General features: G+C 43.6%; 3 pseudogenes; 2 read left to right on the forward strand and 1 right to left on the reverse strand.

Annotated features, from left to right (window-relative positions):
• Window positions 1–502: 502 nt before the first annotated feature.
• LOC102420108 lies at window positions 503–981 on the reverse strand (annotated as a pseudogene).
• Window positions 982–11617: 10636 nt separating this feature from the next.
• Window positions 11618–14260, forward strand: LOC102420421 (annotated as a pseudogene).
• A 677-nt stretch (window positions 14261–14937) lies between these two features.
• LOC102420740 lies at window positions 14938–15894 on the forward strand (annotated as a pseudogene).
• Window positions 15895–24008: the final 8114 nt, after the last annotated feature.

Raw genomic sequence — 24008 nt, forward strand, 5'->3', positions numbered from 1 at the left:
TCTGCCTGCCTGCCTGATCACCCCTAACTACTCTGCCTGCCTGCCTGATTGCCCCTAACCACTCTGCCTGAGTGCTGGATTGCCCTTAACTGCTCGCTTGCTTGCCTGATCGCCCCTAACTGCCTCTGCCTCCACCCCCGCCACAGAATGACGTCTGGAAGGTCATTTGGCTGTCCGGTCTAATTAGATATTATGCTTTAATACACACACACACACACACACACACATATATAATTTTTTTTAGAGAGAGAGTGGAAGGGAGGGGGAGACACAGAGAGAGAAACATCAATGTGGGAGAGAGATATTGATTGGTTGCCTCCTGCATGCACCCTGACTAGGGCCAGGAATTGAACATGCAACAGAGGTATGTACCCTTGACTGGAATTGAACCAGGACCCTTCAGTTCACAGGCGGATACTCTATCCACTGAGCCAAACCGGCCAGGGCCACCTGGCTCTTTTTTGTTGTTGTTAGTTCACATCTTTTATTAACCCATATGCAATTACTTGTCTTCTGGTTTGTTGAAGTAATAGGTCAGACAACATTTGCCACAGTAATGTCTGTCAAAGTAGCTGGCCATAAAACTCCAGTACCACATTCATCTGAAGGGCACCCCCGACGCAGGCGACTGCTTTTGCCATTCTCATCCACTTTGTATTATTTCAGGACAGCCAGCTTAACCTTCTTTCTCTTGTGCTTATTCTTCTTGGGCGTGATGTAAGACTTCTTCCTTTTCTTAGCACCACCATGAAGGCTCAACACAAGGTGAAGAGTGGACTCCTCTTGAGTGTTGTAGCCAGACGAAGTACGTCCATCCTCCAGTTGCTTGCAAGCAAAGATCAGTCTTTGCTGATCAGAAGGAAATACTTCCTTATCCTGGATGTTGGCCTTTGCATTTTCTATTGTGTCCGAGGGTTCAACCTTGAGAATGATGGTCTTTCCCATAAAGGTTTTCATGAAAATCTGTATCTTAGCTACCATTCCACTACAGGTGGTGGGTCGGAAAGGAAGAGCTGCTTGTCTCTTCTTAGTAGCGAGAGAATTTCTCCCAGAACTATGCCCCCACCCCAGCAGATTTCTTCTCTTGGCTAGAATTGAATCTAGACCACTCCCTTGGTGCTTGACCCAGGGTGCCCTTTCCATAGCACATGGCCATGGAGACCAACTCTCTGCTTTCCCAAGGAAGGATGGGATAGATTTAGACAGGCAACCAGCAGTGTATATCATGACAACTTATACCTTGTGAGCTTCTAAATGCTTTTTATACATTTCTACTAAGTGTTTCTCTCTCCACATCCCATGCTTGGGGTTACTTCAACTGCCACCATCCCTTTCTTAACAGCCTCAAGGGTATTCTCTCTTTAACCCACACCCCATCACATACCTCCACTCCATGTCCCCAGAAGCCTTCTAATTCCCTATTTAATAAAGTGGGGAGAATTTCTTTCTCCACTGACGGAAAGAGAGCTCAGAATGCCATTCTCCCATTTATTTATTCACTTAGTATATATTTATTGAGTGTCTACCCTATGTCAGCCTGTCAGGGTGCTATATGCTGAGAAAGGTAAATAAAGCACAGCTTCTGCCCTCAAGGAACTTGTAGAGGAAATAAGTAAATAGGCAAACCATCTAGTATGATGGTTGTTATATAAGGGGGTGGGGGATAGAGAACTATCAATAATATGGTTCAGGGACATTGTGGGGGGAAATAAGTATTTACAAGGTGGATTGGAACCAAGCCACATTGCTGATGTTTCCAAACTACTGGCTTAAAAATGAAATTTTTGAAGAATAATCAATTTACCAATTAGGGGCCATATAGTGTTCCATATTGAGAGGAAAGCACGAGGGGAGGTTAGATTCTCCAGCTTTCCAAAGCAGTTGGTGACTTTGTCATTAACTAACTTACTTGAGCATCTCTTTTCTAGATTTTAATTAGAAGTACATATATGATGTTAAAATATATTCTACTAACTGCTGAATGTTTCTTGTAAATTTTCATCAAGTTTCAGAAGGAACAAAATATTTTAGAACGAGCCCCTTATTGAATCTGGGTCTCTCTTACTCAAGATCATTTTCACTTATTTCAGAATTGTGTCAGGAGTCAGGGAGATGTTATATGACTTGGCTGCTCCTACTTCTTGAGAATCATCCTGACTTCCCACGTGGCTTTCCTAGCTCCTCCTCAGACTCATCCAATCATTGTCTCCACATCTTGGTCCTTTGCTCTTTGCTAGTCTCTGCGCACACCCTCTCCCCTGGAGACAGCATCTGTTTATGCGATGCTCCTATCACAACCACGTGACTTATACACAAATTTACACTTTGGTTCTGTCTCTCTTCCAAGTGCCAAATCACATTTCCATATGACTGATGGATATTTCCAATTGGGTGTATTGCTAGTAATTCCAACTTAGTACACTGAAAGTCATCATACCCTCTTCATCATCTCTAATTCTATTTCTAATACAGGGTGTCCCAAAAAGTATACACACTGTAACTGCTGCTAACTCAATTTTATTTTATTTTTCAAATCTCATCAATGGCTAGTTCAATTTTAAAGATGAAATGTATTTTAATAAACACTGCATTTATAATTATTCAAACTGTGTATATACATTTGGGGGGGGACACCCTATATTTATTTATTCAAGGCCAACCAATTCAAATCCCATCTTCCCTATAGTAGTGCCTGTTATGGGACTTGACCTATTATAGACCAGACTATAGACTGGTGAGCAGGCAGCCTACCCCCATAGATCCAGGTGATGATGTATCAGATAGTGAGTGACAACCATCTCAGCTAAAACTGATTTCTCATGTCTGGTCTTCTAAAACTTTCATTGTCTATATAATAAAGATACAGCAATAAGAAGGGCTTTGAAGAGAATTTGTGTGGGCTGGGCGCTATTGTAAGTGCTTAACACACAATAATCATTTAATCTTCCCAACCCTGTGAGATAGCACTGTTTCTCCTACCTTCGTTTTTTACAGAAAAGGAAACAAAGACAGAGAGAGTGAAGAAACGCACCTAGAATTACAACGCTGGTAAGTGATGAGTTTGCTTCCATGAAAATAATATAAATTATAACAAATTCTGTTTGGGGTAAAAATAAATTATTTAAACCAGTAAAACGTACACTGAACCATGTATATAGGGATGCACATTTCCCTTTGGCGTTGGGCTGTGATGTGACTTGGCCCAGCATTATTGGAACCTGCCTTTATTTAAACTTTTGCTATTTTGTGCATCATACAGCTTTTACATTAATTTGATCTTTTAAAACATCACATTAAAATATTATGTATCTTGATTACTGGCTTGTTTTTGGCACCTTCTTAAATTTTGTGCTGCTCTAATCCTGGCTTGAGTGGTAGAGTTGGGATTCAAACCAAAGCAATCTGGCTCCAAGTCTCCTGACCGTTACACTACTCATGTCCTAGAACTCCGATTTTTGTATCTATAGCTACATATGGCTGTTCTTTTCAATTAAACTAAAATCCTTGAGGGTGTAGACCACTTATTATACTGCCTTCTTATATTTCCGAAGCATCTAGCATGGTGTTTGTTCGGCACACAAGGGTGCTTGATAAAGGTTGGCTAAAAGGGATTCAAAAGAGACTTTAAAAAGAAAAAGAGAGAGAGAGAGAGAGAGAGAGAGAGAGACTTTACCATCACCACCAGCTACTGTTGCCACAATTTGTAGTTTTGCTTTCTTTACTGCAATTTCCCTCACATATTGCATTTTAATATTAAAAAATAATTCACTGAATATTATATTTCATAAAAAGATGATGGCTCTATCCAGTGTGGCTCAGTTGATTATGCATCATCCCATGCACCAAAAGGTCGAGGGTTCGATTCCCAGTCTGGGCACATACCCAGGTTGCAGGTTCAAACACCAGTCTGGAGCACATGAGGGAGGCAACCAACCAATATTTCTCTCTTACATGGATGTTTCTCTCTCTCTCTCTCAAATCAATAAAAACATATTTTAAAAAAGGATGATGAATGAACACATTAATAAAAACATTATGAAAATAAAATGCTTTCTTCAAACCAGTGTTTTCTTTTCAGTGCAACTTTTTGCATTTTTTGGAAATATATGGCTTTTGGGAAGAAATCTTACAAGTTTTAGTTTTGTGACTGAACAGATCAGTGTTGTAAAGAGAAGATAGGATGCTCATTGACATCATTGTCAGCTCTTTAGTTACAAAATGATAGTTTCTGAAGGCACAACAGTTCTGTGGTTTATGCTTCCCTACAACCCTGAGCTCCTCCCACCCCCTGCTGTGCAATCCTCTTCACCTGTGGTGTGCCCCTCTCGGTGGTAATGTCACTCCTGGTCGCTTACATCTTCTCCAGCACCACTTCTGGGCATGCCAGGAGGGGATGAATATTTTCCCTCCTGCCAGTGAACGCTTAGAAATGCGGCTTTTTTTGGAGGTGGTGGGATCAGGGATGAATGAGACAGTTTCTTCAGGGTGCATTATATAAAACCCTCTGAGAGCTCTCCTCGGGGTAGGAGTCTTGGAGACAAAATAAAGGAAATGGATAGCACCAGGGAAGGTTCATAGCAGGTGACTTCTGGCCCCTCTTGCTGGGCATTGTCGCTGTCAAAGAGTTCTAACCCTTCTTGCAGGTCCACTCCTGGGCTGGAGTGAAAAAGATACAAGTCACTTTGATGTGCTTGTCTGTATGTGAAAATCCTCTGAGCAGGTTTGAGCTTCCGTTGAGTTTTATTTTGGAGTATTGTATGCTTCCTGGTTTATGGATCCATGTTACAAAGAGCCTTCAAAGAGTAGAGCCAGGCACACTATCACCAGCTTGAAATTTGGGGTCATCCTGATGCTTCCTTATGCCAGGTTCTGCCAGGAATAAAATACTGTACTCAGACATATTTGGAAATCTTACTGTTAGTCTATGTAGCATGAAGCATTGTGTAATTACCCAAACTCCACCGCGATAGCATTTGCCTAAGGTCTGTCTCACTATGAAGAGACCAGGTGTGAGGAGAACTGAATAGAATTGTCAGTTTGCTCTAAAGGACAGTTTTGCTGAAAAGCATCTTTCCCATCAGATTTGTGCACGGAAAACCCTGCTTCATTCCTGGTGCAAATACAACTTCATGAATGTTGGGGAAAGAAGAAACACTCCTGCTGAACACAGTATTTTTTTTAATTGAGTTGAGAGAGAGAGAGAAACATGGCTTTGTTGTTCCCCTTATTCATGCACTCATTCGTTGATTCTTGTATGTGTTCTGACTGGCGATCGGACCCTCAACCTTGGCATATCGGTACGATGCGCTAACCAGCTGAGCTACCGGGCCAGGGTGAACATAGTCTTTTTTTGATGCAGCTGTTAGCTCCTCCAGGGCATCCCTCTTCATCACCCAGACCACCATGGACTATAATGGGGTGGCAAAATTTTTCAAGTTTAATGAACACTCAAATCCATTGTAACTTCAATTATAATAATCTGAGCAGAGAGAAGAGTTTAGTTAGAGAAATCTGAGTTAGAGAAATCTGGTGAGAGTCTCCAAATAGATGAAAAAGAATAGCACGAAGAGTCACTACAAAGTGAGAAAAAAGGTTGCAAAGAGCGGACAGCGGTAGGGCGCAGTGAGTGCTAAGTCCTGGTGCTGCATGTTACCTCTCTGCGTTCTCAGGGGAGGCAGGAACATTTTGAAAGTAAGTGAGGCAGCCAGAGCTTCATCTGGGGTGAGCCAGCCTCAGACCAGGGCACAACAGAGGTCAACGAACATCCTACCCCTCCTTCTGGATCAAGGCCAGTTCTATGCACAATGGCAGGGTGCATAAATTTAGAGACATGAGGGTTTGATGTCCAGTCTTAGATTTAGATGAAAAAAGGTTAAGGAAGTAACAAGTGGGGAGGTCTGGAGGGATGTGATTTAAGGAACACGAATCGTGGGGCCGGTGCTGGCCACGGGGCTGGAGACGTGGGTGGACATAATACTGTCCTCATGGAGCTGTGACCTGTCCAGGACCGTGCATCTTACATTTCAACCTGCTACACCTCCAGGATTGCCTGGTGTTCGATAAATTGCAAGCACTCTTTCAGAATCACGTGCTGATATGGATGGGAATTACAACTAGAAAGGTCTGGAGGGATGACTCCCTTTCCTTTCCTACTTCCGTGGTATTGCCTGCACTTCAAATAACCTTTGTACCACCCCCTTCGCGCAGTGTTTCTTCAACACCTGCCTCGACTTTTCTCCTGCTGAGCTCTGCTCTACCACACATTTGCCTCCCCAGAGAGCTAATTATGAGCCTCTATTTCAGTACCTACTTACAATGAAAGCTTGTGTCAGATACCTATGTGCAAATTTTGATGGATATGATTCCAGAAGAGTGTTGAAGCAATGCCCTTGGAGATGTTTGCCATCCAGGTGATGGTTCAGGGAAGGGGAAATAGGTCTGGGCGGGTCAGTGCTGGCCAAGTGGATGCCTAGTACGTGTTTATGGACAAAAGCCATCACGATAATGATGGAATGACCTAGTGCAAGTTTGTTTGGAACATTTTCTGTTTATATAAAGAGACAGAGGAACCTCTGTGTTCATCAAGGTCACAGCTTAGGCTACCTCACCCTGGTAGGTAAGTGCACACCTTTGCAAGCCCACCAGCCTTTCTCTACCTTGAGAAGTAATGTTTCGGATCTAACAGTAGCTGAAAATATTTGAGCATTGGGTCTCAAGCTTTGGATTTTTACTCACAGCCTTTCTTAATGCTATAATCTCTTCTAATGCTATCATCTCTTTTGGTCTCTGAGCCAGTTCTAAATGTGGGATGCTGTTATCACTGCCTCGTCTCCATTTCATAGGTGTGAGCTGCAAGGGGGGGGGGGGCTGGGGGAGGTTTGATATAGAAACAGTGTAAGTGTTTGTTGATTTACCTACATCTTGGATTTTGAAAAGGAAACTCAGATCTTCCAAATTGGCTTTTATCATCTATTCAAGGTGGAGAACTCTGTAGAAATGCCCCTCCCCTTAATACAAGACGAACAGAAACTCTGTGTTCAGAGCTTCCATGCACTTTTGTGTTTAAAGATGGAAATGTCTGTGGGACTAAAGACATTGCAGGCCCCATTGCAGGCCCCTCGTTTCCGTGGCGGGGGCGGGGGGGGTCCTATAAAACCGTGTGTTGCTGAAAACCCTCCTGGGATTCCCTCCACCTTGAGGCAGGGTTCAGCATGTCACCAAACTGACAGCAGGGGAATGTTTCACCGGCCTGACGTGTTCTTACTCTTTCATCCAGGTTTCACTGGTGTTTCTGCACCCTGCTGGGGTGGGAGGTGTGACTCACCAGGTGAGAGGAAGCTGTTCTGTGCGTACAGCCCGGGTGCTGCGGGATGATTAAGGAACTGCTCATTCAGGCTTGGTGACATTTTGTTCTTCCTCCGATACGCGATTGGCTACTTGCTCCCAAGGAGAACCAGTCCGTTGAGAATTCAAATATTACATTAATTCCTCTTTCTACCCAAGTGGCCAAACAAGTTTTTTTTTTTAACTGGAAACATAGCCTAGTGCCCCGAGAAAGATGGGGGTGAGGAGAAGAGAGACTGAGTTTAAAAGGCAACGGAACCTGTAGGAAATTGCTTTTCTGCCTAATTGCAAGGTTTATGACACTTCTTCATTGACTGTGATCTGAGGCATCAGTAGACTAAGAAAGGATTTTAGCGAGAACAACCTCACATTAACCTGTGCCACGAAGCTCCCTCTTTCCTGTCGCAGTGCCATCCGCTTGGCCCAGGTCTCAGGGGACCGGACCCCTGGCCATCTGACTCCTCTGAGTTGCATTTTGTACATAACACCTCCTCCCTGCACTCTCAGACCGGGGACTTCTGCAGAACTCTAGTGCTACAGACCTGCTACAACTGTGGAAAGAAGCTAGTTAGATGGACGCTGCTAACGTCAGGTGAACCTACACACCAGGGGTTTTAGGGAAGTAACCTCACAGGCTGACCTGATCATTCATTCCTAACTGGGCAGGTCATGGTTGGTAGTCACATCCCCGGCATATACCTTTTTTAGTAAAAGGTTTATCATTTTTTTTTTAAAAAAAATGTTTTTATTGATTTCAGAGAGGAAGGGAAAGGGAGAGGGAGATAGAAACATCAATGATGAAAGAGAATCATTGATCAGTTGCCTCCTGCACGCCCCACACTGGAGATTAAGTCTACAACCTGGGCATGTGCCCTGACAGGGAATTGAACCTCCTGATTCATAGGTCAACGCTCAACCACTGAGCCGTGCTGGCTGGGCTAAGAGGTTTATCTTTGCTTTAAGCAAGCCCTGCCCATTGTCTCTGTGCATCTAGATTTACACACCTTTGATGCCTCTTTTTTTCAGAGCAACCACCCTCCAAAGAGCACAGAATCTTAACTATCCTGGAATCCAATCCCCACCTTGCTTTCTCCCACCTTCATGTAATCGTCCTCACATCCCCTCCTTAATTGCAAATGTATACAAGGAGCTGCAAACGGCCATTCTCAGAGGCATTTTTCTCAGTCTGTTGAGATCTTACTTCTAGAAATATCCTCTGTTTGGCTCAAATACATTTTTTGTGAAAGTTCTTTACAGGTTTGGACATACTTACCTCAACCCTCCTGGCACTCCCTCACTCTCAGAGGGTTGCTCACCCCTATGTCCTTTGGTTTCCCTCCTGAAGGCATTTCTAGAGCTGGGTAGCTTGGTTACATTACTCTCTTTTTAAAACCTTAATGTTACTAGTTTATTCAGTTATACCCAAGGGCATTCAAGTCAGGTATTTTGGATAGTTGGTCCCAAACCCAACTGTATATTAGAACCATAGCAGTAAGAGGAGGAGAAGAAGTTGGCTTAGAAATATACAGTCCAGGACTCAATGACTTTACTAATGCATTCCACCAAAAATTTAAAGGAGAATTAACACCAATCCTTCTCCTCAAAGTCTTCCCAAAAATTGAAGATGAAGGAACACTTCCTAACTCATGCTATGAGAACAGCAGTTTCCTGATACTCTGATTCGAAAGCCAGAAAAAGACTCTACTAGAAAACTACAGACCAAGGTCTGTTATGACTATAGGTTCAAAAATCCTCAACAAAATACTAGCAAATTGAATTCAGAACTATATTAAAAGGATCGTATATCATGACCAAATTCAACTTATTCTTTGCTTGCAAGGATGGTTCAACATGTGAAAACCAATCAATGTAATACACCACATTAATAGAATGAAGGGGGAATAAATCACATGTTCACCTCAACTGCTGCAGAAAAAGCATTTGACTAAATTCAACACTCAATAAACTAGGGATAAAAGAAAACTTCTTCAACATGATAAAGGCCATATATGAAGAATCCATAGCTAACATCATCCTCAATGATGAAAGACTGAAAGCTTTTCTCCTAAGATCAGGAGCAAAACAAAGATACCCACTTTTATTCAATACCAGAGGCCTGGTGCATGAAAATTCATGCACTTGGGGTGGAGAGGGGTCCCTCAGCTCTGCCTGTGCCCTCTAGCAGCCCAGGAGCCCTCGGGGGTGGGGGGGGGGATGTCCACCAGCTGGCTTAGACCAGCTCCTAGGGGGATCAGGCCTAAGCTGGCAGTCAGACATCCCTCTGGCAGCCTGGAAGCCCTCGGGCTGCGGAGGAGGTGGGAGAGGCTCCCACCACTGCTGCTGTGATCGCAGCCATCAGCCCAGCTTGTGGCTGAGTGGAGCTCCCCCTGTGGGAGTGCACTGACCACTAAGGGGCAGCTCCTGTATTGAGCATCTGCCCCCTGGTGATCAGTGCGCATCATAGTGACCGGTCGTTCCTGGTGGTTCCACCATTAGGGTCAATTTGCATATTACCCCTTTATTATATAGGATAGTATTGGGAGTTCTAGCCAGCATGATTAAGCATCAGAAATAAATAAAAGGCACCCAAATTGGAAAGGAAGGAGTAAAATTATCTCTGTTCACAGATGACATGACCTATATGTAGAAAATCCTAAGGATCTCTCAAACATTCATGTGTGCACACACACATGGACACCTGCTAGAGTTAAACAAATTCAGTAGCTGCAGGATACAAAATAACTCATGAAAATCAGTTACATTTCTATACACTAGCAAAGAAAATCTGAAATGGAAATTTAAAAAATAATTCCACTTACCATGATATTAAAAAGAATAAATGCTTAAGAATAAATTTTTAACCAAGGAGGCTAAAGATTTGTACACTGAAAACTACAAAACACTGCTGAAGGAAATTAAAGAAAATGTAAATAACTGGAACAATATACTGTGTTCAGGTATTGGAAGACTTAATATTGTTAAGATAAAATACTACCCAAATTGCTCTACATATTCAATGCAATCTCTATCAAAATCTCAGCAGCACTATTTTTGCAGAATAGAAAAACTCATTCTAAAATTCATATGGCATCTTGAAGGAGCCTGAATAGTCAAAAACAATCTTGCAAAAGAAGAAGAAAGTTAAAGTTTTCACACTCCCTGATTTTAAAACTTACTACAAAGCTGCAGTAATCAAAGCAGCATGGTACTGGCATACAGACAGACTTACAGACCAATGGACTAGAATAGAGAGCCTGGAAGAAAACCCTTGCATCTATGCTCAAGTGTTGTTGTCTTTTTTTTTACAAAGGTGCCAAACCATTCAATGGGGAAAAGACAATCTTTTCAACAAATATGCTGGAAAAATGAAATATCCACATTCAAAAGAATGAAATTGGACCCTTACCTTATACCATATACAAAAATCAACTCAAAATGGAAAACAAACCTAAACTTAAGAGCTAAACTATAAAATTTGAAAAACATAGGAAAAACATTTCATGACATTGTATTTGGTATTGATTTATTTTTTTTGATGTGACATCAAAAGCACAGACCAAAAAAAAAAAAAGACAAATTGGGCTTCAACAAATAAAAACTTCAATGTATCAAAGGTCACTATCAAGAGAGAGGAAAGACAATCCATAGAATGGGGAAAAAATTGCAAATAATCTATTTAATAAGGGATTAATGTCCAGAATATATTAAAAATTGCTCTAACTCAACACCAGAAAATCCCAAACAACCTAGTTTTCAAATAGGTAGATAACAAGTGAGGTCTTATGGCTCTTCCAGTTCAGCTCAACTACTGAAAAAATGCAGCTGCATGAGTGACCCGAGCCAACAGAATTACCACCCATTCTACCTTCAGAATTGTGAGAAATGATAATTTGCTGTTGTTTTGGGAAAAAAGTGGGCAAAGAATTAAATATTTCTCTAAAGCAGATATACATACGGTCAATAAGCACATGAAAAGATGCTCAACATTATTAGTCATTAGGGAAATCAACACTACAATGAGATATTGCTTCACACCCCTTTGAATGGCTATTACAAAAACAAACAAACAAAATAACTAAGAAAAACAAACAAAACCTCCAGAAAATAACAAGTGTTGGCAAAGGTTGGAGAAATCAGAACTCTTGAGCATTGCTGGTGGGAATGTAAAATGGTGCAGCTGTTGTGGAACACAGGTCAGTGGTTCCTCACAAAGTTAGACATAGGATGACCAGATGATCCAGCAATTTCTCCCAAAGGAATTGAAAACAGAACCATGTCCTATTCCGTGGCTCTAGGAGGGACTGAAAACCCAGAGCCCTTAGAGGCTGAGAAACCGGCTTCTTATCATTGCCTTTGTCATCTCCGCTGCTGCCACAGTTGCTGACAAGAAACCTGGTCTCAGGCTTTAGTGGAGAACTCTTCCTGTGGGAAGGAGAAGACAGCTCTTACTTAGTGGTTTGTCTTCAGGGCCTCAATGGCGTGGGTGAGGCGCCCTCCCTCCCCTAGAACCAGAGGTTGCTTTACATAAATCCACCCTTGTTTGAAATCCATCAAGTCTTGTTAAGTCCAACACAACATCATGTAGCACTTATAAGAATAGAAGGACTTACGGTGTTAGAATTACTTAAATGGTGGGGGATGAGTTCTGAAGTTGAAGGTGGAAAATGAACAGTGAACTGCAGCACCCCTCCAATCGCTGAGACTGTTCACCAGTTCTACCTCTCTGACTCCAAAGCATGCTGCCTGATATCCAAGTGAAATGCTGGATCCCCACAGAGTGCTGTTGGCATCAGACAGTGTAACAAGAATTTACTCTCTACATGAGCCCCAGACACCCCCTAAGGTCATCACACTGTCAGAAGCAGAAGAGGAAGGTCTAATACTCAAATAGAGGCAGGGCATGTGCCACATCTCTAGGAGAGTCAGCAGTTGCATTTGACTTTGGACCATTGGCAACAGTCCCCCAAATTAAATTCAGATAAAAAGGCAAAGATCAAGTAGTGACATACCCAGTGCACATCTGATATGAGAATGGGGAGACTTTCCTTACATACGTTAGTGTGTTACACAGCCCTGGGAATACGAGGAAGCTGTTAGGTCTATTGCTCATGCATCCTGCAGCTAAAGATAACTATGGTGACAATGTTTGTGCTGTACTCTGCTTACCCGACGTCCCCAATGTCTTAGTGATCGCTACTGAATCCGGAAGCTGTGTCCCTGTGTTGTGCTGGAAGGGGAAGAAGCAGATGATCAAACATCAGAAAGGTCCTGGGATTGCAGGGCCGACCTCATCCCTTCTCTGTTCGTATATGAGTGTGTGGAGCTGGAGCTTGCCCTGAAACTGGCATTTGTAGAGGGTGATCCCTTTGATTCTGACTTTTCTTGTCTGATTAATCTTCATAGAGACCCCAAGGGTCCCTCAAGCTATCACAGGACTCAGGAAGCTGATGAACATAGTGTTGGGCTAATTGGATTTAGAAATATCCTTCATTTTTTGGATCAGATGAAGATAAGGATAGTTTATAGCAGTGGTTCTCAACCTTCCTAATGCCGCGACCCTTTAATACAGTTCCTCATGCTGTGGTGATCCCCAACCATAAAATTATTTCGTTGCTACTTCATAACTGTAATTTTGCTACTGTTTATGAATCATAATGTAAATATCTGATATGCAGGATGTATTTTCATTGTTACAAATTGAACATAATTAAAGCATAGTGATTCATCACAAAAACAATATGTAATTATATATGTGTTTTCCAATGGTCTTAGGCGACCCCTGTGAAAGGGTCATTCGACCCCCAAAGGGGTCTCGACCTACAGGTTGAGAACCGCTGGTTTATAGGCAGTTACTCCCAAATAGAAATGCTTTGTGGAGCACACTGTTTGTACGAAGCCAGTGGTGTGCAGGCAGTCAGCTGATCCGAGGATTCTGGGGCCCGTGACAATCTGCATCACCAGTACCTACAAATGCCTCCCAAGGCCTTTATAGCACAGTCCACCCAGCATCTCCTCCCCTGCTTTGTACTCAAGATGTTGCAGTGGTAGAGCCTCCCCTCTGAATTCTGGCTGAACCCTCGGATTCCTTTGAAAAGCATTTTAGAAGCACTTTGTAAGATAGTGCTGCAAATCCAGCATTTTTTAAATCATCTGATAAGGAATGTCTTCATCTCATCAGCAGAGCCACCCAGGTGTTCAGGGAACAGTACATTCTTAAACAGGACCTGGCAAAGGAGGAGGTCCAGCTGAAGGTCAAATTATTATGTGACCAAAAAAAGAAACAACGAGAAGATCTCAGTTATTGTCGAGAAGAGAGGAAAGTCTATGACAGCGGCTCTCAACCTGTGGGTCGAGACCCCTTTGGGAGTCGAACGGCCCTTTCACAGGGGTCGCCTAAGACCATCGGAAAACACATATATAATTACATATTGTTTTTGTGGTTAATCACTATGCTTTAATTATGTTCCATTTGTAACAATGAAATTGTGGGTCACCACAGCATGAGAAACTGTATTAAAGGGTCGCGGCATTAGGAAGGTTGAGAACCACTGGTCTATGGGAAATGGCTGAGCGCTTCGCTGACAAATATGAGGAAGTCAAGGAAAAACAAGAAGATAGGAACAGGATGAATAAAGTATGTCATAGTTTTCATTATCAGCTCCCAGTTCTCTCTGCTAGTGAGAGACACATGAAGAACGAATTACAGCTGATGCCTGATCAATTTTGACATTTGGGCAATGCTATCAAACAGGTTATTATGAAAAAAGATTATCAGCCGCAAAAGATGGAAAAGGTACCGAGTCCTCAAAAACCCACCATTACTCTCAGTGCCCACCAGCGAAGGTGCATTCAGTCCACCCTAAAAATGAAGGGCGAGCACATAGGAGAAATGCTGAAACAAATTAATGATGTCTGAAATCGTGTAAATTTCTGACACCACCAACAGCACAGTCACACCTGAAGTTAACACAAGTGAAGGTTTAAATTCATATTGTAAAATAAACAGCATTTTCTAATTTATAGAGGCATTTGGATAAAAAAAAAAAGAATTGAAAACAGGGACTGAAATAGAAACGTATGCACCAATGTTCATAGTGGCATTATTCACAATAGCCCAAAAGGTAGAAATAACTCAACTGTTCACCAAAATGTGGTAACTACATATAATGGCATATTATTTAGCTATAAAAAGGAATAAGGTTCTAATACATGCTATGACATAGATAATCCTTGAAACATCATGCTAAGTGAAATAAACCAAACACAAAAGGACACATATTTTATGAAAGTAAAATAGAGGTTACCAGCAGTTTGAGGGCGGAGGAGATGGGAAGTTATTATTTAACAGGTACAGACTTTCTGTTTCGGATAAGGATAGTGGTGATGATGGCACAAAACGGTGAATATACTTAATGGCATGGAATTGCACACTTAAAAATGGTTAGTTAAAATGGTAAATTCTATATGATGTATATTTCACCACAGTAAAAAAGATTTAAAAAAATACACATACTCTAGTCTTGCTCAAAGACCCCTGGACCTACATATACTGACTGTACCTGTGCAACTGTGCCCGCCACAGGTTTTAAAAACATGAATCCTTCCCTCTTCCTGACTGCGCTTTGCTGAGGAATAGCTTCAGCTGCTCCAAAACTTGATGGAAGTTTAGATGCAGGAAGGAACCAGGGGAAGGCAACACACAGGAAACTCTATGGCCTGAATGAAGGAGGATGGAGGAGAACGATGTGGGAGAAGAATATGAACATGATTGAGCTGCACAACCAGGAACACAACCTAGGGAAACAGCTTCACCATGGCAACGGATGCCTTTGGTGACATGACCAATGAAGAATTCAGGCAAGTGGTGAATGGCCTTCAAAATCAGAAGCACACGAAAAGGAAAGTGTTCCGGGAACTCTCGGCTGAATTCCCCCAACTGTGGATTGGAGAGAGGAAGGCTGTGTAGTTCCTGTGAAGGACCAGGGTCACCGTAGTTCTTATTGAGCTGTTCCAGAAAACTGGCAAACTTATTTCACCGAGTGATCAGAACCTTGGAGCCTGCTCTCAGTGTCGGGCAATGAGGGCCGCAGTGGTGGCCTAATGGATAATGCCTGCCAGTATGTTAAGTCCAACGGGGAGGGCTGGACTCAGAGAAATCCCATCCATATCATGCAAAGGTTGGACCCTGCAAATACAAGCCCGAGGGTTCTGTGGCCAATGACGCTGGCTTCGTGGACATCCGTGTGCAGGAGAGGTCCCTCGCGAAGGCAGTGGCAACTGCAGAGCCCATCTCTGTTGCAGATGCATGACAGCTTCCGGTGCCGCGAAGAAGGCGTTGGTGATGATCCAGACTGCAGCAGTGAAGACCTAGGTCACGGCGTTCTGGTGGTTGAGTGTGGCTTTGAAGGAGCAGCATCAAATAGCAGTAAATACCGGATTGTCAAGCACAGCTGGAGCGCAGCTGGGGGCGAGAATGGCCATGTAAAGATGGCCAAGGACCAGAACAAGCCGGGGGAATCGCAGCCACCCGGCTGTGTGAGAGGATGGTGATAAAGAAAGACTTGATTGAGAGCAGGATACCCAGAGGAGGAAGTTTATCTTAAAACTGACCACATTTTACTGCAGCAGATCTTGAAGATCCAAGTTGTGACTTGAATTCTGTGACATTTACACTGGTAAAATGTTATCACTTCTTTAATTACTGCTGGAAACAGTTTTGTACGATTGATTTGCCTAATAACTGAAATTTTATGTCTTATAAGTACATATAAAGTTTTACCTTAAAAAAAACCTGAATTCTATATGCAACCCTCCCCCCAAAAAAACATATATCCCAGTCTTGATGAGGCTCACTGATTAATACAGTAAATATGGGTTGGGAACCTGGAATATGTATTTTTTAAAAATATATTTTTATTGATTTCAGAGAGGAAGGGAGAGAGAGAAACATCACTGATGAGAGAGAATCATTGATCGGCTGCCTCCTGCACGCCGCCCCCCCCCCCCCCCTGGGGATCAAGACTGCAACCTGGGCATGTGCCCTTGACTGGAATTGAACCCGGGACTCTTCAGTCCACAGGCCGATGCTCAATCCACTAAGCCAAACCAGGTAGGGCTGGAATATCTATCTTTTAATGCCTTCCTGTCTTTCTCAGGCATAGCTCGGTTTGAAAACTTATGGTTTAATCTCTGCCAGGTCTTTCCAAGGGAACTGGTGCGAGCCTGTGAGGAAATGTTCACCAGTCTATGTGAAATATGTGTTTATTGTTCGTAGACACAAGTGTACTAATGTTAAATCTAAAGTGCCGCTTTAAAAATCAGAGATGGTCATGACCACATTGTTTCGGTGTTAAGATGCCCAGCCATTGAAGTGATGATGACAATAGTTCGGGTTGCTTTTTAAATGTCTGTACTTGGCAAAATAGAAATGAGCCATCCTACATTTTTGGAATGTTCATGGTTCGTGAAATTCCAAAGTCTGGGAAACTGCTCCAGACACCAACCATGTGAAAATTATAATGACAGAGAGACTGCTCTGCTATTTATTTTACTTGCACACTAAGAAGTGGAAAGGACCCTGTACATCTTTCTCTAGTTCAGAGGACCCTGGAGCAAGAAACGGCACAGGTGAAATTGACAGCATGAGGATGCGGTTCTCCGGGGCCTGTTGCAATCCTCTTCCTCAGCAGGCAGCAGGGGCAGCCTGGAGGAGGCAGGTGGCGGTGGCGCCAGGAGAGGAGAGAACAGTATAACTTCCTGGAGAACAAGTTGTTACCGAGAGAGAGAGAGAGAGAGAGAGAGAGAGAGAGAGAGAGAACAGTATAACTTCCTGGAGAACAAGTTGTTACCGTGTCTGGGAGGGTGCCTTGAAGGCCCTCCTCACCTGGCCGAGTTGAGTTTGGGGCTGAGGTGGGGCGGGGGCTGAAGTACAGCCATTTCTGGGGGATGCCTGTGTGCATTCCAGAGGAGGGGGGGGGGGAGGGAGTGCCAGTGTGTGGGAGCCCCGCCCGCCCCGCCCTCGAGGAGGATTAGTTAATTGCTGAAAAGTGCTTCCAGAGCACAAAGATCTGGAGACACTGCCTGTGCCTTGGCTCAGGCCTGCGTGGGAGCTGCATTTCTGAGTCGCTATGCTCTGCTAGGAGGCTGTGCAACCAGAAACGCCTCCTTCCTCTTGTGGGGCAGTCCTTTCAGAATTCCTATACAGTGCAGTCTATTTTGAGAGTAAAGGAGCCACACCGGATTTCAGTTCTGTTTTAAATTTTTTGTGAGTTTTTAAAGTTTACACTCAGTCATTTATACATAATTAAAGTTTACATTCAGTCATTTATACATAAACAAGATTATGCAATATGTTCTATCCTGTGACCTCTTCCCCCGCGCCCCCCCTCTCTCTACTTTAACAGTGTCCCCTGGAGCTCTTTCTATGTAGGTACTATAGGCTTCCCTTATTTTCTTTTTTGAATTGATTTTTTTGAGAGGGAGGGAGGGAGACAGAGAAGGAGAGAGAGAGAGAGAGAGAGAGAGAGAGAGAGAGAGAGACATTGGTCTATTGCCTCCAGAACCTGCCCCGACCAGGGATGGAACCCACAACCTGGGTATGTGCTCAGACTGGGAATCAAACTCACCACCTTCTGGTATACAGGATGACGCTCCAACCAACTGAGCCACATCGGCCAGGGCCTCCCCCATTTTCTTTAACAGCCACATTCCTTCCCATAGCTGTATAGGACGCATAGGCTGTTTGCCATTTTTTACTGTTACAAACAATATTAGAGTAAATATTCTTGTACATAAATGTGTGCACTTATGTGTAAGTGTTTCTGAAGGTTGTATTCCTAGAAATGGAATTTCTGAACCAAAAGACATGCACATTTCAATTTTTGGTAAAAAAAAAATACCAAGGCTCTCTCCTAAAATTCTGTTCTAATTTATTTTTTTGAAATATGTTTTTATTTTTTTTTCTTTAGAGAGAGAGAGAAAGAGAGGGATAGAGAGATAGAAACATCGATGATGATCAGCTGCCTCCTGTACATCCCCCTACAGGGGATAGAGCCCGCAATCCGGGCATGTGCCCTGACCTGGAATCGAACCGGCGGCCTCTTGGTTCCTGGGTCAATGCTCAACCACTGAGTTACACCAGCCAGGCGATTCTGTTCTAATTTAGATAGCCACCTTCATACTCATCAACACTGGACATGGCATCAGGTTTTTTTAATTGCCAGCATCATGTGCAGGAAAAGCTGTGTCATTTTAAATTTCAACTCTCTGATTTACCAGTTAGGTTGTACATCTTTTCATATGCCTACCCACCATTTGGAGTTAAGGTACACCAGTTGTAAGTGTACTGCCTAATGAATTAACAACGTGAATCACCACCCAGGTCAAGAAGTAGATTATCAGACCTTCTCTTACCTCCCCCAAAGTAATCTCTATCCTGCCATCTAAGGCCTATAGATTATTTGTGTTTGTTTTTTAACTTTATATCAATGGAATCACACACATGCACTCCTTTGCATCTGGCTTCCTTCATTCAACATTATGTTTATGAGTCATCCATGCTCTTACCTGTAGCTGTAATATATTCATTTACATTGCTTATTATATTTCATTATGTGAATATACCACAATTTATCCATTGTTGAACATTTGGGTAGTTTCCAACTTAAAGCTATTAGCAAATAATGTTGCTATGAACATTCTTATCCTGACTTTTAGTATATACTAGTATGTGCATACATTTGTGTTGGGTGTATATCTAAAAATAAAATTTGGGGGGTATGAGCAATACTCTATCAACCTGACCTATTATATTTGTGAATCTCCTATAAATATTCCTTGCACATTAAATATTGGGTGGTTTGTATGTTATTATTTATTTGTATGTGCTCTATTTATTCTGGATGTTAATTCTGTGTCACATCTGTTGAAAATATTTCTCCTAGTCTTTATTTGTATTGCCTTTTATTTCACAAAGTTTAAAAATTTTACGCAATCAATTCTGTAAATCTTTTTCTTTATGGTTTCTGGGATTTATATCTTGCTTAGAAAATCCTTTCTTATCCCAAGGTTATAAATATTCTCTTATGTTTCCTTCTAATACTATTTTATTTTCACACTAGAGGCCCAGTGCATAAAATTCGTGCACTTGGGGGGCGGGGCAGTCCCTCAGCCCAGCCTGCACCCTCTCCAATCTGGGACCCCTCGGAGGATGTCCCACTGCCGGTTTAGGCCCGATCCCATAGGGATCGGGCTTAAACTGGCAGTCCGACATCCCTCTCACAATCCAGGACTGCTGGCTCCCAACTGCTCACCTGCCTGCTTGCTTGATCACCCCCTAACCACTCCCCTGCCAACTGCTCCCCTGCCGGCCCGGTCCTCGCCCCCAACTGCCCTCCCCTGCTGGCCCAGTCGCCCCCAACTGCCCTCCCCTGCAGGCCTCGTCCCCCCAACTGCCCTCCCCTGCTGACCTGATCACCCACAACTGCCCTCCCCTGCCAGCCATCTGTGTCTGTGGGTGCTGCCATCTTTGAGGGCAGGGCAGTCAATTAGCATATTCCCTCCTTATTGGCTGTCATCTTTGTGACAGTGTGAGGGTCAATTAGCATAGTCCCTCTTTATTAGATAGAATTAGGTTTTTTTCATCAGTCTGGAATTTATTTTGTGAGGATAAGAGACAGAGGCTAATTTTTGTTGTTGTTAATTCTCCTCTGAAGATATTTTTTCCATTGATTTTCAGAGAGAGTGAAGGGCAGGGGAAGAGAGAGAGAGAGAGAGGAAAAGAGAGAGAGAGAGAGAGGAACTTCAATGTGAGAGAGACACACTAATTGGTTGTCTCCCCATGAGCCCCACTGGGGCCAGGGTTGGAACCTGCAACCCATGACCGTGAATCAGATCCGCGACCCTTTGTTGCAAAGGCCATTGTTCTCACGACTGGGTCACACTGGCAAGGGCCAGAGGCTAATTTATTATCTAATACTTAGAGAATGAATAAAATTATACCATTTGCTGCCTAGATTTTTTATACTTATTTTTCAAAATCTCAAGACAGATGACAACAGCAAAGAGATAAGAAACAATAAAAAAGTAAAAGAAAAACAATTTTGGCCCTGGCTGGTGTTCAGTGGATAGCACATTGGCCCGTGCACCAAAGGATCTAGGGCAGTGGTCAGCAAACTCATTAGTCAACAGAGCCAAATGTCAACAGTACAGCAATTGAAATTTCTTTTGAGAGCCAAATTTTTTAAACTGAAACTATATAGGTAGGTACATTGTTATTAACTTAGTTAGGGTACTCCTAAGCTGGCCTTTGCTAAAAACGTCTTCAATCTGGGGGGGTCGACCTCAGCGAACGTACACCCACTTCTTCTAACGCCACTTCTTCAAAATAGACTCGCCCAGGCCGAAAACCTACTTCTGCGCATGGGCCACGAAGTTTCAATCGCACTGTACGTGTGCACCTGCACGTGGTATTTTGTGGAAGAGCCACACTCAAGGGGCCAAAGAACCACATGTGGCTCGCGAGCTTCGGTTTGCCGACCACTGATCTAGGGTTTGATTCCCAGTCAAGGGCACGTACTTGGGTTGCAGCTCCGATCCCTAGCCTCAGTTGGGGTGTGTGCAGGAGGCAACCAGTCAATGTGTGTCTCTCTCTCTGCCTCTCTCCCTTGTACTCTCTCTAAAAATCAATGGGGGGAAATCTTCGGGTGAGGATTAACAACGAAAAGAAACAAAGGAAGAATGACAATTATTTTTCACTTTGGGACAGTTTCCCCTAAGTTGAGCCTGTTAGAGTCTAAACGGGACACATGTTCGAAGTCGGTGGCTGGCGCCCAGAATGCCATGCATGCAGATGGCCGGAGCTGTTCACTTACTATGCATATGTGGAGCTTTAAAGTGCAGTTCTCACGGACGTGTGTGTCTAATGAGGAGGAAGACTCCATCCTGACACACTCAAGGTAGCCCGCCTGCCCACTGGATCTACGCCAGGAAGCCCACAGCTGCTTCTTCCCTCCCAAGGCCCCAGTGTGCGTGGACGCCCCGAAATGGATTCTGTGCTCTGAACTCATCTCCGGTACAGACAGAGGTCCAGTCTGAACTTTACTGTAAACTCCGCGGTCAGCTTTGGGTTATAGACATGACTTCCGCAGGCAAGGCTGCCACTTGAGGAAAACAGTTCTCTTGGCTGGCTGGGTGATGGGTAGAGGCCACATATGGGAGAAATGTGTTTGAACTCAGTCCATTTCCCCCCTTTGTCTAAAGCCAAGCTCTGGCTTGTCCTGCCTATTAATTAGCAGCCCCTGAGCGTGGAATTGGTTGTACGCAGACTCTCCAGTCGCTCACAGTGTGAGGCAGTTCTGTCCTGTTTGTCCCTCCTCTTTCCTTACACGTTTTTGGGGATGTCAGTTACTTGAGATTTAGTTGATTACTTGGAACTTGAGCTGGGGTGAGGAGAAGAAACATCCCCTTAGCGTGACAAAGATCCCCCTTAGCATGGTTTAAGGCGGGTGCGTGAACCATCTGAGCTGGTTTTCTTGGAAATTGCTCTGCTGGCCCAGCTCCAGAAATGTAATCAAAAGTGGCCTGAAATCACAAGTTTACTGCTTGTGTTCTTAGCTTCACAATTTAAGGATTTGGCTGGTGCCTGTCCTGAAAGCATGGATTTCTACTGTGTAGAGAGAGAGAGAGAGAGAGAGAGAGAGAGAGAGAGAGAGAGAGAGAGAGAGAGAGAACGTGTATGTGCACATGTGCAGTGCACACGGCACAGGCATGTTTTACAGCTGAACTGTTTATACTTACAGGGAGGCAGTGATTAAAGAATAACGGATGGCACATTTTCTTTGACTTCAAGAATCGCACACCTGGATGTGTAGGTGAGTGTCTTTGGAGAAAGGCGGTGGAGAATCTTGCATGGAAGTGCAACTGATCCCCTGGGCACAGGACCTGTCACAGAAATACCTGAGGATAATTACGGAGGGGAGTCACTGTGCCATTTTGGGAGGAACAGGTGTACTTGGCCACGCACTGGGGGAAGTGAAGACAGGAGCTTTGAGGAAGTCAAGGTTGAGGCCATCACAGGCAGTTATTTATATCAGAATGATGTGTACTGAAAGCAGAAGACTTTCACTCACCACTGTCACAGAACTTTTTTGAGAAGAGGAAGGGCGTGCGTTTTGCCTTATTAAATATCTACCGCACTCAGAGCTCCTGGTGTGGTCCCGATTTCTGGCGACCTGGACCCAGGCTCCACTGTCCGTGAAAGGGTGCATGCACTCTTCCTTCAGCCACTCTGCTACTCTGCCCATAAAATGGCCCACTTCCCATTGGTTGATAGATGTGTGACTTGATTCTTGCTTCCTTTCCCAAAATGCGCCCCTGTGAGCAGCTTGGTGTGTATGTTTGGGGGAAGGGGAATGACCTTTCACTATGTCTAAGCTCAAAATAAGGATACTGGACTCAAAAAGCAATAGCCAAAAGCAATACACTAGGAACTCCTCCGTTTGCTATTATAAAAAATTAAGACTCACATAACGAGTGTTCATTTTTATATCTCTTGAGTTCTAAAGTCTGTCCCCTTACCTCATCAGGCTCTTGGTTGTGGGAAATGAGTGTGTTTTGGGACAAATATGTCAGAATTACGAGGGAGAAACTTGGCAGTAGAACAAACTCCGTGATATGCTTGACAAGAATTGAGAAACAGTCCTGGCTGGTGTGCTCAGTGGTTAGGGTGTCCCTCACACACCAACCGGGGTCAGGTTTGATCCCACCCTTGTCAGAGTGCGTGTGGGAGGCAACCAATTGCTGTATCTCTCTCACATCAATGTTTCTCTCTCTCTTCCCCCCTCTCTCTCTTCCTTCTACTTTCTCTAAAAATCAATGGAAAAAAATATCCTCAGGTGAGGATTAACAACAACAACAAAAAAAGAATAAGAAACAATACACTGAAGGTATTCTGAGACAACCTTCAACTTTAGGTTCAGAAATGTGACCCAGAAGCCACAGAAAGGGAAGCACCCTTACAGCTTCATTAGGGTCATTACGGGTCTTTACTAAGGAGCCAACAGAGAGAATATTTCTGCACAAAAAGATGAGGTGTCTGTAGGAGGAGAACGTAGTCCTGCTTCCACCAGGGGTGGGTGGAAATGGCAAAGAAAGAACTTGCGGTCATTTGCTGTAAATGAGAAGGCCAAGGAGTTAGATGTCCAAAAAGCAGAACACGGCACGATGGAGCAGTAAGGAAATGCTAGGTGGCGGGAAACATGAGCACGTTTGCATAAATGTTGAGATTTTTCTGGGCTTGCCTAATCCCAGGCCTTTGGAGTTTGCCTTTGTGAGGGTAAATATGGTTTAATAGTGAGCAAATATTGGTTCACAGAATTGAAACCTGTTGAGTTGAACAGGAAACATTCAAGGGAAATCTGCAGGTGGCTGCAAGCAAGGGTGACACTAAAGGATATTGGTATGGCGGCTCCCTCTCCCCAGGGTGGGTCCCTGGAGTGAAGCCACCAAGGACAGGAGAGGAAAGAGGCGGCTCGCAAAAAAAAAGAGCAGCACGGAAAGGTTCTGAGCTTATGAATAAGCTGCTGGCCCGGGGGAGAGTGTAAGAGGCATCTGGGGTATTTGCACGTTTGTTTGCGGAAGGCAGGAAAGCTTTTCACAACTCCCTT

This window comes from Myotis lucifugus, unplaced genomic scaffold (genome assembly GCF_000147115.1).
Source record: "Myotis lucifugus unplaced genomic scaffold, Myoluc2.0 scaffold_887, whole genome shotgun sequence".
NCBI classification, from domain to species: domain Eukaryota; kingdom Metazoa; phylum Chordata; class Mammalia; order Chiroptera; family Vespertilionidae; genus Myotis; species Myotis lucifugus.